The sequence below is a fragment of the Tenrec ecaudatus genome, chromosome 7 (genome assembly GCF_050624435.1).
Source record: "Tenrec ecaudatus isolate mTenEca1 chromosome 7, mTenEca1.hap1, whole genome shotgun sequence".
NCBI classification, from domain to species: domain Eukaryota; kingdom Metazoa; phylum Chordata; class Mammalia; order Afrosoricida; family Tenrecidae; genus Tenrec; species Tenrec ecaudatus.
Window position 1 is genome coordinate 101,345,794 of NC_134536.1, and position 11,266 is coordinate 101,357,059.

An 11,266-nucleotide genomic window follows, 5' to 3' on the forward strand; every position below is an offset into this window, starting at 1 on the left:
TAGAGGCTGATTTGTACGCTGTTGTTTACTTTGGCTGGACTTTCATGTTCAAGGATTTTGGCAGGTTTCTGGTATGTGTCTTGTTTACAAATGATGTAGTAAAACAAAGCAAAACCCTAACTGGTGGTTCCATATACTTGCATGTGGGTAGTGCTAAAAGAGAGACAAAACTTCCTTTGTGTAATGGAGGAGGGCTCTGAAGAAATCCTACATGTAAGTTTCTTACAGGGTTGTTAGCTGGATTCCAGGCAATTCCCACCCAGAGAGCATTCTGACAGAGTAGAACAGGGTTTTGTAGGCTGCCGTCTTTGTGGGAGCAGATTGGCAGGCCATTTCTCTCATGAAGTGTTAGCAGCCTCACACTTAACCCTTGTTCCACCAGGGCTTGTTCTTACACTGAGGGAACCTGTCCAGCTTCTTTAGAGAAATAACCTGGCTTCATTGCCCGGTGGACAGAGCCCCTCTGGAGTGTGCTTTATGTGGGAGTTGGGAAAGGGCTCTTGTGGAGGGTCTCTAACTAGTCAACGATTCCCAACACAGGCATCATTCTCTCTTCCTTTCCACTTAGTTTTTTCCTCAAAAGACTCTAGGATTATTGAGTTGCAAACTATATATAATCTTCTCCCAGATTCTATATAATGTCAGATGAAGTTTGACTAAAAATTTCTTATGCATTGTATGCTAGAGATTTCCTCTGACTGAATCTGCCAGTTACCACATTCTTCATATATTCCATAATTTGTAAAATCACCCGTCTATTGATGATCTCTTTCGTCTTCTTTTTCTCCTTGTGAATTCATATGATTTTAATGAGGATCCTTGGCTGTGGAGGGGATGTGTCTTTAATCAAATGTCCCTGTGAGTACAGTTTAATTCTGTGTGGGTCTCTGGTTTATGAACTCCATCAAGGTAGGATTATGAATGTTTGCACTGCTGTATCCCCAATGTCTATTGTAATGTCTAATAGCATCTTAAAATATCGTTGCTAAAAGAGCAAATAGAACTTGTGAAGACATACAAGGGAATATGCAAATATAAAATAAAAGCTTTAATATTTAAACCAGTTATATCAAAACTGAAAACATTAGCATACTAATGTGCCTTGCCCGACTGAGAATCTACCATAGCTAGTTGTTCCCCAACAATGAAAAGGTTGGCAAGGAACTTGGCTTGTTCTAGGAGCTGATGTCATTTAGAATTTGTGTTTACTGTGTGTATGTATGTCTGTGTGTGTGTGCACCCATTTTCATTCCATTCATCTGCATTTTATTTCTTCATTAGGCTTTGAATTTGTTAATTAATGATTTGACTAACCAGAGAGCTTAAGAAAAGCAATGTTCATAATTGATGAGACGCTATATTGAAGACGCCAGCTATCACAGCTGCCATAATCTCTGGCTCCCAAGCCTTCCCATCCGGAAATGTAGATTCACAGCTAATCTCATTAAGCAAAGAGTGCTGGACACCTAGCCCCCACTGTTCATCCTCATTAGCTAACCCACCCACTCCTCAAAGAACAATGGAACCTCTAGTGTTTGAAAAGGCAAAAGATATAATGCTGTGCATATGCAGGCAGGTTAACAGATTCAGGAAAGCTAGCATGGACAAAGCAATGTGTAATATTTCGATATAGAACAGTAGAGGGCCACCACAGGCCCTCTGCCCCCTGGTGAAAAAGTGATGAGCTTGGAACTACATGACCATTTAGGCATCAATCCTCAGGGGTTGGGGTGAGGATGCGGATTAGCAATAATACGCAAACCAAACACACTGCCGTCGAGTTGAGGCTGACACACCAAGCCTGGTAGGGCAGAGTAGAACTGCGCCGGTGAATTTCTGGGGTTGTACCCTTTGCAAATGTAGAATAGCCTGTCTTTCTTCTGAGGAGGGGATGGTGGTTTTGAACTGTGGACCAACAGGTAACCGTTATGCTACGCGGGCTCCCCTTGCAATAATAAAGAGCCCTAGAAACCATACAGAGGTGATCTAGACAGAGCACCTTTATTCTATATATCAATATAGGGAAACCAGGAGCATCCCAACATGGCTTCTAACTAAGACAGGATTGATCTTTAACCCAGTCTTCCTGAGAGGGATGGGCATTGGTGGGCTCACCTGCAATGAGATGGGGAAGACAGAGCAAAGCCAATCATGCAGTGGCTGGCACAGAAGATTACGAACTGTATTGAGAGGAACAAATATGTAAAACGTAAGGAAGCCATCCTGTCCTTGCAAGACCGCTAGAGTGAGTTACTCCTTCCAAAGTGTCTTTGGCTTCTCACTTGCGTTACAATAGCCCTGCCACATTACAATATGTGACTACATTTTGATCCCCCATGCCCACATTTCATGGCCTTTACCCTAACAGCTCTGAGCTCAAAATAAGTATGTTTTAAAAAGAAATGATTCCTGCCTGACCACCATGAGATTTTCACTTCCAATAGGAACATATTTGTCCTCAGATCGCTCAGTTGGTTATTTTATCTTCCTTTTAGCTCTTGGAATCCTGGAACAAAACAGCACATGCCTATTAGCCATTTTTGCTGGCTTGCGCCAGGGTAGAGAACATACTTAAGCAAATTGCATTTGACACGAAGCTGGCAGGGATGGTGACTATGTTGCATGCCAGAATCAAGATTCAAAAAGATCTTGACAGGCTGGAGTTATGAGCCAAATATAATAAGATGAAACTTAACAGGGATGGATGCTCGATACTTTGGTCAAAATTCCAACTGAACAAGTGCAGTCTGAGGGAGATGCCACTGGAAAGCAATTCTTGCGAAAGCCTTAGAGGTTTCCGTCCAGATAATACTTCATGGGTCAGCTGTGGAATGCACTTTAGCTGAAACGAAATGCAGTTTTGGGCCCCGTTGACAGAAGACCCGTACTGAAAGTGAGGGCGGGAATGAATGGCTCTGCTCTGCTCAAGCAAGCTCACTCTCCTGTCCAGGGTAGTAGATAGCAACTTTGCATAGGAACACATCTTAATAGCACTCTTATAGATGAGATAGGTGGACTTATTTAAGAGAGAGACAAAGTGTGATAGAGGTGAAGCTAAATTTTTAGGACAAAACACATTGAGACTATTCTGGGAGTAAATCTGAGGCGGAGGTCTTACAATACTTGGCAAGAGGCAGGAGTCTAAGGAGAGGGAATATTAGTGTCCTCCCAAATCACGATCTCAATGGCGCTTCAGTTGCATACAGTAAGCTGGTGCTTGGAGGGATCTGTTGTTGCCGGCTGCTCTGCAGTTGCCGCTGATCCGTGGTGGCATGGGTATAACAGAAGGCACTGTTGCCCTGTCTCGTGTCGCTTTCATAATTGCTGGTATGCTTGAAACTTGTTTCCTTATAGGTAAATTCAGGAGATGCTTTTTATTTCTAGCAAGATTATAGTTGTGATAATGCATCCTTCTCATTGCACATCTTCTCCGTCAGCCATGATGTGGCTTTTCCTATCGCAGTGCACCTGCCTGCCTGCCCTGCCATCTTGAACTTATCTCGCCAGATATATTTTTGTTGCTGCAAGGAAGATTATTTGAGTCTTTTGAGGATGTCAAACTACCATTTTACTATAGTGTGAATGGAAAAGTGGAGAATTCTTCAGGGAAGGGTAAGAGAGTTGGAAACTCTGCCTTCAAAAGGATACAGACCTAGACGAAAGACGTGCCAAGAAACAATCGCTTCACTTTTTGATATTTTTTTAGTGACTGTTTCTATGATTTTGTAGCAATACTTTTGGATTTACCTTCATACATTAACAAAATGCCCAGATGTGTATAGTAACTACCACCTCTATGAAGAAGCCTTCAGTTTTGTAATCACTGCCAGAATAGGGGGCAAAAAGCCAAGAAGGACACTGTGGCTTTCAAACAGGTCAAGAGGACTCCATCGTCTACTTGAGAAGTGGCATTCGGTGTCCCACTTGCACAACTTAGGCATTCAAATTTAGGATTCATGGCAGCTGTGTTACTATACTTAGCAGGAGAGTAGGGATAAAAATTTAATTTTGACAAATTTCTCAACATAGCTTAAATCTTGTTTTGAATGATAAATTATTTAAAAGCAAAACACTTATTTATATACATTGTGCTTTTCAAAGTCTCAGTTTAAAACATTCACAACTTTAGTAGTGAATGTATATCTCATCACAATCAAAGTCTCCATGTCTGGTGTGGTTCCTATAACACATTTTTTTTTAACTTTAAAAAAGACAAAACCTCTTTATTTTTCAGATAATTTTTACTCTCCCATTTACTATACCAAAGAATGTTCACTCCCTTTCTGGACACTGCAGTTCTGACATGTGAAGTGTATTATTTATTACATTTTACAAAGCAACATATAACTTGGCAGTATGCGCTTCTTACGGTTAAAGAAGAAACATGGCAAATTTCCTTGCCAAGCATCCGTGATGACAGGGGAGCTACATGTGATTTACTCACAGTAACAGAGTTGCCGCTAGAAATAGGAGAGAGAGAAAGAAGTTGCTGAAACGATCCTTCATGTGTATGTGGGATTGATTCTCACTGCCAGTGTCAAGGAAACTACATTACAATCACATTTTATACAAAAGTATTTTATTAAAAGAGAATGAAAGAAAGAAAGTGCATCTAATGGAAATGGAACACCACCAGATAATGTTAACTCTTTTCCCATAGAAAATGTGGATTCTATGGCTAGGTGCTGTTAGTTTGGTTCAGTTTCATAGCAACTCCTCGTTACAGCCCTGCCTGGTCCGGTCCGTATGTTGAAGCCTCGACTGTGCCAGCCACGGTGTCAGTTCATCTCATCCAGGGCTTCCTCTTTGTCACCGACTCTCTGCGTCACCGAGTATGACATCCTTCTCCAGGGACCGGGCCCTCCATATGAATTTTCCAGAATACATGCGACGAATCCTTGCTTTTCAGGAGCACTCTTCCCAAGACGGATTTACTTATTCTTTTTACGGGCCATAGCACTTTCCATATTTTTAATCAACACTATGATTAAAATGCATCGATTCTTCTATGAGTTCTTTATACATGGTCCACATTTCACATGCGCATAAGGAGATTAAAAATATCATGGCTTGGGTCAGGCATACCCCAGCCCTAAAAGTGACATCTTTTGCAGTAGATTTTCCCAATGCAGGACTCAACAGAGAAGACTGAAAATAAGAATCAGCCAGCGCAGTGATTCAAATCCAGTCAGGGCCCCTCAGTCCGCTTCCAGTGATATCTGTCAATATTTTCTTATCCTTACACATAGGGGCGGCATTGCTGCAGTGTTAGGCTGGGCTCTCTAGAGAAGCAAAACCAGCGATTCTTGTATGTCTGTAGAAAGAGATCTATATCAGGAAATGAGTCACCTGGTTATAGAACAAGGGTGAGTGGGTAAGTGCAGTTTGGTTCAAATAAGGCATGGCTGAATGTTTCTCCTGATTCCTGTGGCTGCAGGAGCTGATGAACAGGAAGCAGGAAGACCTGGTGGATACCAAGCTCAATGAATCCAGGATCCGCCAAATGAATCTAGGGTCAGCATTTCACTGACGGCTCCTGGGATTCGCAGGCGATAGAAAATGAGATGGACAAACCAGACGCAGGATCCAAATCCAGCAGCAGGAGTGACCAAGCTTCCACACATTGTCAATTTGCACTAAGAATAGGCCATACCCTGAGTGAAACCTCTCTCAGCCATATCAAGGCTCTACTAGATGGAGGAGGTGTATCCTCTCCACACGATGCTCGATCATCTCATGGGAGAATCCTGGCCCACCCAAGTGGACATCAAATCTAACCTTCACAGATATTGAGGGTCAGAGGTTTAGGAATTGATGAGTTTGGAGTAGTCCTAAAAATTAATAAATTGCTTATTTTTCACATACGTGATTAATTATTTATAGGAATTGTGTTCATGAAAACCACACAAAAACAAATATGGATAACAGTAGCAAAATTACAGTTATGAAGTAGCAATGAAAATAATTTCATGGTTGGGGGTCACCACAACATGAGGAACTGTATTAAAGGGTCACAGCATTAGGAAGTTTGAGAACCACTGTGCTAAAGGAATTTTTAAAAATAACAAGGCAAACAAAAATTTAGTAGTTTACAACCAACATGTAAAAATAAATAGGTCTAGAAAAATGTCAGAATATATTATCATATGTATAAGGGTAATTATTGTTTTGCTAAAATTTTTATTTTCATTTTGTATATGATTGAATGGTGGTCGGTTGTGATATAAGCTATACTTTTTATTGTTGGCTGTGGAAAAAATTATTTTAAAGCCATTCTATTGAAGGAGTCTCATCATTAGTTTTCATGAGTCTCATCATAACATTTACCTACTTCCTACTCAAGCTTTAATTCAACAATTTCCTTAATTGTATGTGTGTGTGTTTTTATAGCAAACTTGCTAAAACAAAGAACACACTAAGTATTTAGCTCATGTCTGTCTCTCTGCGTTGTAAAAACTTCTGGACAATCTTAAAATTGCTAGCAGTGAAACGCAAATACCTACTGAAACCAATTCTTCTAGGGTATGCTGTTCATCTGGAATCAAGTTGGACACGAAACACTTACAAAGTGAAAGAAATTATTATTATTATTTAGAGAAAGCAAACAGTAAGCAACAGCAACATACTTCCAAAAAGATAACAGATATCCCTTCCCCAAATTATCAAAATCTATTTTATGTTACTGACCAGGTTCACATCGATTCAGATATGAGATGATCTAACAAAATCTAGAAATTATTGAAAAAAGTCATTAATATCACATGCAAGTAAAATTTTGCTGAAGATAATTTTAAAACAGTTGTAGCAGAACATCAACAGCGAGTGAACACAAATTCAGACTGGATTCAAAAGAAGGTGTGGAATGAAGGATATTGCATGGATCTTGGCTGATGGCGATGCAAAGGCATTCAACTGTGTATATCATGACACACTATGAATAACATTGTGAAGCATGGGAATTCCTCATTCTGCTCATGTGGAGCCTGTCCGTAGACCAGGAGACAGGGAGCTGAAAACAACAGAAGGCTACTGCAGGATTTAAAATCAGGAAAGGTGTACGTTAGCATTGTATCCTTTCGCCGTACTTATTCCAGGCTTATGCTGAGCAAATAATTTGCATCATCTTCAGGATTTACTCTTTCTTCTGAGTCTAGGCCCTAGGTCCTTCATGCAATGGACACGGTCTGCCCAGACTTTTCTTCTTGAACCCAGAACCATGAAATGCCAATCCCCTTTGGGGCCTGCAATCTACTCAATTTGCATAACAAACAGACCTATTCCTTGCAAGATTATGGCACAGTCAATCATGTTGTGGTAGTTCCAAGACCATGAGTAGAAGAGTCATAGAAAAGTGATTTCTTGCACTGTAGCCCTTTACAAATACTGATTATAATGACTAGAGTTAGTTCAACAAACATATTTTGGATATTTATTACATTACATGCATCTTGGGTGATCAAAAGATAACACAGCCCAACATTTTTTTCCCCTTTGTCTTGGTTTTTAACCTTTCCTAGGGTAATTTTAGGTGCTGATTCACATCAGATGGACTGCATGAGCTCTAGTTTCTTAGATATGATGTTCACTATATAGATAGTCAGCTATTAATTTAGACTAATTTATTAATTTATCATCTAGTTTCAAATGAGAAGAATTTAGGCCAACAACTTACCGGGTAAGACAAAAAGGGTAAGCTATCTGGCGGGGTTGGTGGGAGGTGGGGGTTAGATATTAGGGCACTTCCAAGGGAAGCTGTCTATGGACCCATGGTGGCTAGTTGGTTACACACGAAGCTGCCAATTTTAATGTCAGCAGCTTAAATTCACTAGTTACTCGGCAGCCTTTAAAAAATCTAAAGGTTGCTCTTTCATCAGGGACCCCCCAAAATGGGCAGCAAACATGAAGAAGACGGCCTGGGTCATCCGTGAGAAGTTCAACACCAGCCCAAGCAAAGACTTCCACACCAACAAGCGCAAGTGTGGGAGCTCGCCATTCTTCCCAGCATTTGAAGACGCCCCGCAGCAAGCTAGGAGGTTATGTAATACACCTGAAGTGGCGGATTTAGAGAGGCCCTGTGAGCGCAAAGCTGCAGGAAATAGAGAGGAAGGAGAGATCATAATGTTCCAGTAGTCTACGCTCTGGATCGGCAGATCCTTAAAGTGGATCAAGACACTAAGAAATGTTGAAGCTCTTGGACTTTGGCGGTCCCTCAGTCCACAATTGGAAATGGACTTTAAAACACTATGTGGAGCCGTTTGAATCTTTTCCATCACACACACACACACACACACACACACACACACACACACACACACACACGTTAACAGTTTTGAAGCCTGAAGGCACAGTGTGTCCCTTTCCTATAGGGTCGCTGGGGATCAGAGTCAAGGAGATGGCAGCGGGATTTTCTCTTTGATGTGGGAGTCTGTGCTGTAGACACAGACATTACAAGCTGGCTACTTCAAAGCCAGACTCAGCTTGAGAAGAGTGGAAAATGAAAAAGAAATTGCAAAGGCACAAGTATGGATGGGGCGAGGGCAATTTAGAGGGTCAAAATTGTAAGACTGCATAACAATTTTCACAAATATTTTGAAGACCTAAATGTTCTTCAAATGATGAAGTAAGCATTTCCGAACACACTTTAATATATAGAAGTCAATAGATAATTCATGTTCAATGGTTCAGAGACAAGAGTGACACCAATCTTCTTTATAAGAAAAATTCTAACTCTTCTTTTAAGAACTTCTGTATACTGGTGGAGACGTTGTTCCATCTTATTACAAGACTAGAACATTTTAATTTTACCAAAAACATGTCAACTGACAGATCCACGGTGAGTTTCAGAACATTTGAGTCTCTACATATTGTACTACACCCTCTACCAGCCAGTCAATTAAGACTCACAGAGATCCTATAAGACAGAATGGAAGGTCTGTGGATTTTTGAGGTTGCAAACCTTTATGGGAACTGAAAGTCTTATCTTTCTCTTGCAAAGCAGCTGGTTGGCTTGAAGAGCTGACCTTGTGGTTAGCAAACATTTAAACCACTATGCCAACTCATAGTGACTCAATAGGACAGAGTAGAAATATCACTGTGTCTTTTCATGACTGTAATTCCTAATGGGAGTACAAAGCCTTGTCCTTCCGAGTAGCCGGTGGTTTTAAATGGCTGTGTGTGGTTTAGCAGCCCAACTGGAAACCACCATGCCACTTATACAGTCATTGTTCATTTTTGGTCCCTTTTTAAGATATCGAATTGGAACTGCCTGCTACTTAGTTCCTAACAAAGGTGGAAGTGCTACTTGGGGAAAACTCGAAGTCAATGTAATTTGCACTGTTCAAATGTATCTTTGGATCAAAGGACACCATGTGAAGTATCATGACCTAAATATTTAGAACAACACAAACTACTTTAAATAAAGACCGCATACACTTCCTCTAGCTCAGGCTAGCAAACACTACTTTAGAAATATCCTGGATTTTGTTTGTTTGTATAATGGATGAACAGAGCAAAGAGCAATATATGGCAAATGTTGCATATCTCAAAACCTAGAGCTGATAGGGGAAACTGGTGCCATTTTGGAATCAGTAGATCAAATAGATCCAAAAACAAGTCTAACACTAGAGGTACCAAAATGGGTGTGGTTGGTGCAATCTGTACTCTAGAAGGTGTGGTTGAATGGGAGAGAAGGAGACATGAGCACAGAACCACAGTAAATTTCACCTGCGATCCCAATAAATAGACAAAGGTAGGGCAAGGGCACATGTAGGACGTCACAGAGAAACAACATTAGAGAACTGAATCTTGAAAGCTCAAGAGTAAAGCAGATGGAGAGACAGAAAGCAGAACAACCACGTAGACACGGAAACATGACATACCTGCAGAACAAGAAGTGATTTGCATCTGGGGCCCGCTGTGGTGTAGGGACAGTGTGGTCACATTAGAGAGGAAAAGTGGAAGAGCACCTTCCTAAAGCTGCTGAGTACTATTTTAGGTACCGGCCTTTCCTCCAAAAGTAGTAAAGGAGAAATTTTCAAGTACGCTGGTGGTATTAGATCGACCGTAGCTTTGAAAGATATAATAGCAAGAGGCCCCAGGTGGAAGGAAGTAAACCCACTGTGAGTTTATATCACACAAGAAATGATAAGAGTATGAAAAGAGGATCTGAAAATGGAACCAGGAAAAAGGGTGGATTCCAAAGAAATCTAAGAGGAAGCACCGTAAGATTTACCCCACTATTTGAACCAGAACCAAACTCACCGCCGTTGAGTCCACGTGACTGAGAGCGGCCCCAGAGGACAGGGTGGAACTGCCCCTGTGGGTTTCCCAGGCTGACGCGAAGGCCGGGAGAAATAAATGCAAGCAGTGAGTAAAGCTGCAGGTTGTTCAATTAAAGCAAGGGAATTATATTAACCTTGATATATAGTGGATACACTGAAAGGGTAAAGTGAGAAGGGCCTGATGATTCATACTGTTTTAGATATTTATTTTTGAGTGGTTAGAAGTCATCTCATGAAGATATTTAATAGAATTAGAATAGGTTTTCTTTTTAAAATCATTTTATTGGGGACTCTGACAGCTCTTATAACAACAATACATCCATCCATTGTGTCAAGCACATTTGTACATATGTTGCCATCATCCTTTTAAAAACATTTTCTTTCTACTTGATCCCTTGGCATTAACTCTTCATTTGTTCCCTCTCTCTCTCACCTTCCTACCTTCATGAACTCTTGATAAATTATAAATTATTGTTATTTTCATATCTTACCATAGAATAGGTTTTCAAAATATTTGTTAACTTTGCAATTGAACCTAGAGTTCATGCTATCAGGAGCAGTGTCAGTGATTTGGGGTTCACTGGTTTGGTATGAAGGAAACTGCTATACCTACAAAGGACTCTGAGACATACCAGTATGAAAGGAGCCATAGAGGAGAAGGCGGGTAGGGTCAGAGTAAAAGACTTGCAAAGCATATAACTGTCATAATATCATTTTAGGAGAATGTGAATTTTTAATTCAAGAAATAGCATTTGCTTAAGGCAAATAAACCCACATTGTGTGCATAGCATGTCTTCTACATTTACTAGAAATTAAAGCATTTCCTACTAGTAAAAAAGTACTAGTCATATTCATTGAATGACAGAATTTTGTAAGATTGATGACATTTTGATTGCAAATATGTTTTGAAGCATTGTAAATGGTGACAATGCATGTGGGCCTTGTGAGACAGAATACACAGGAATCAAACTGACATCGTCCGTGGA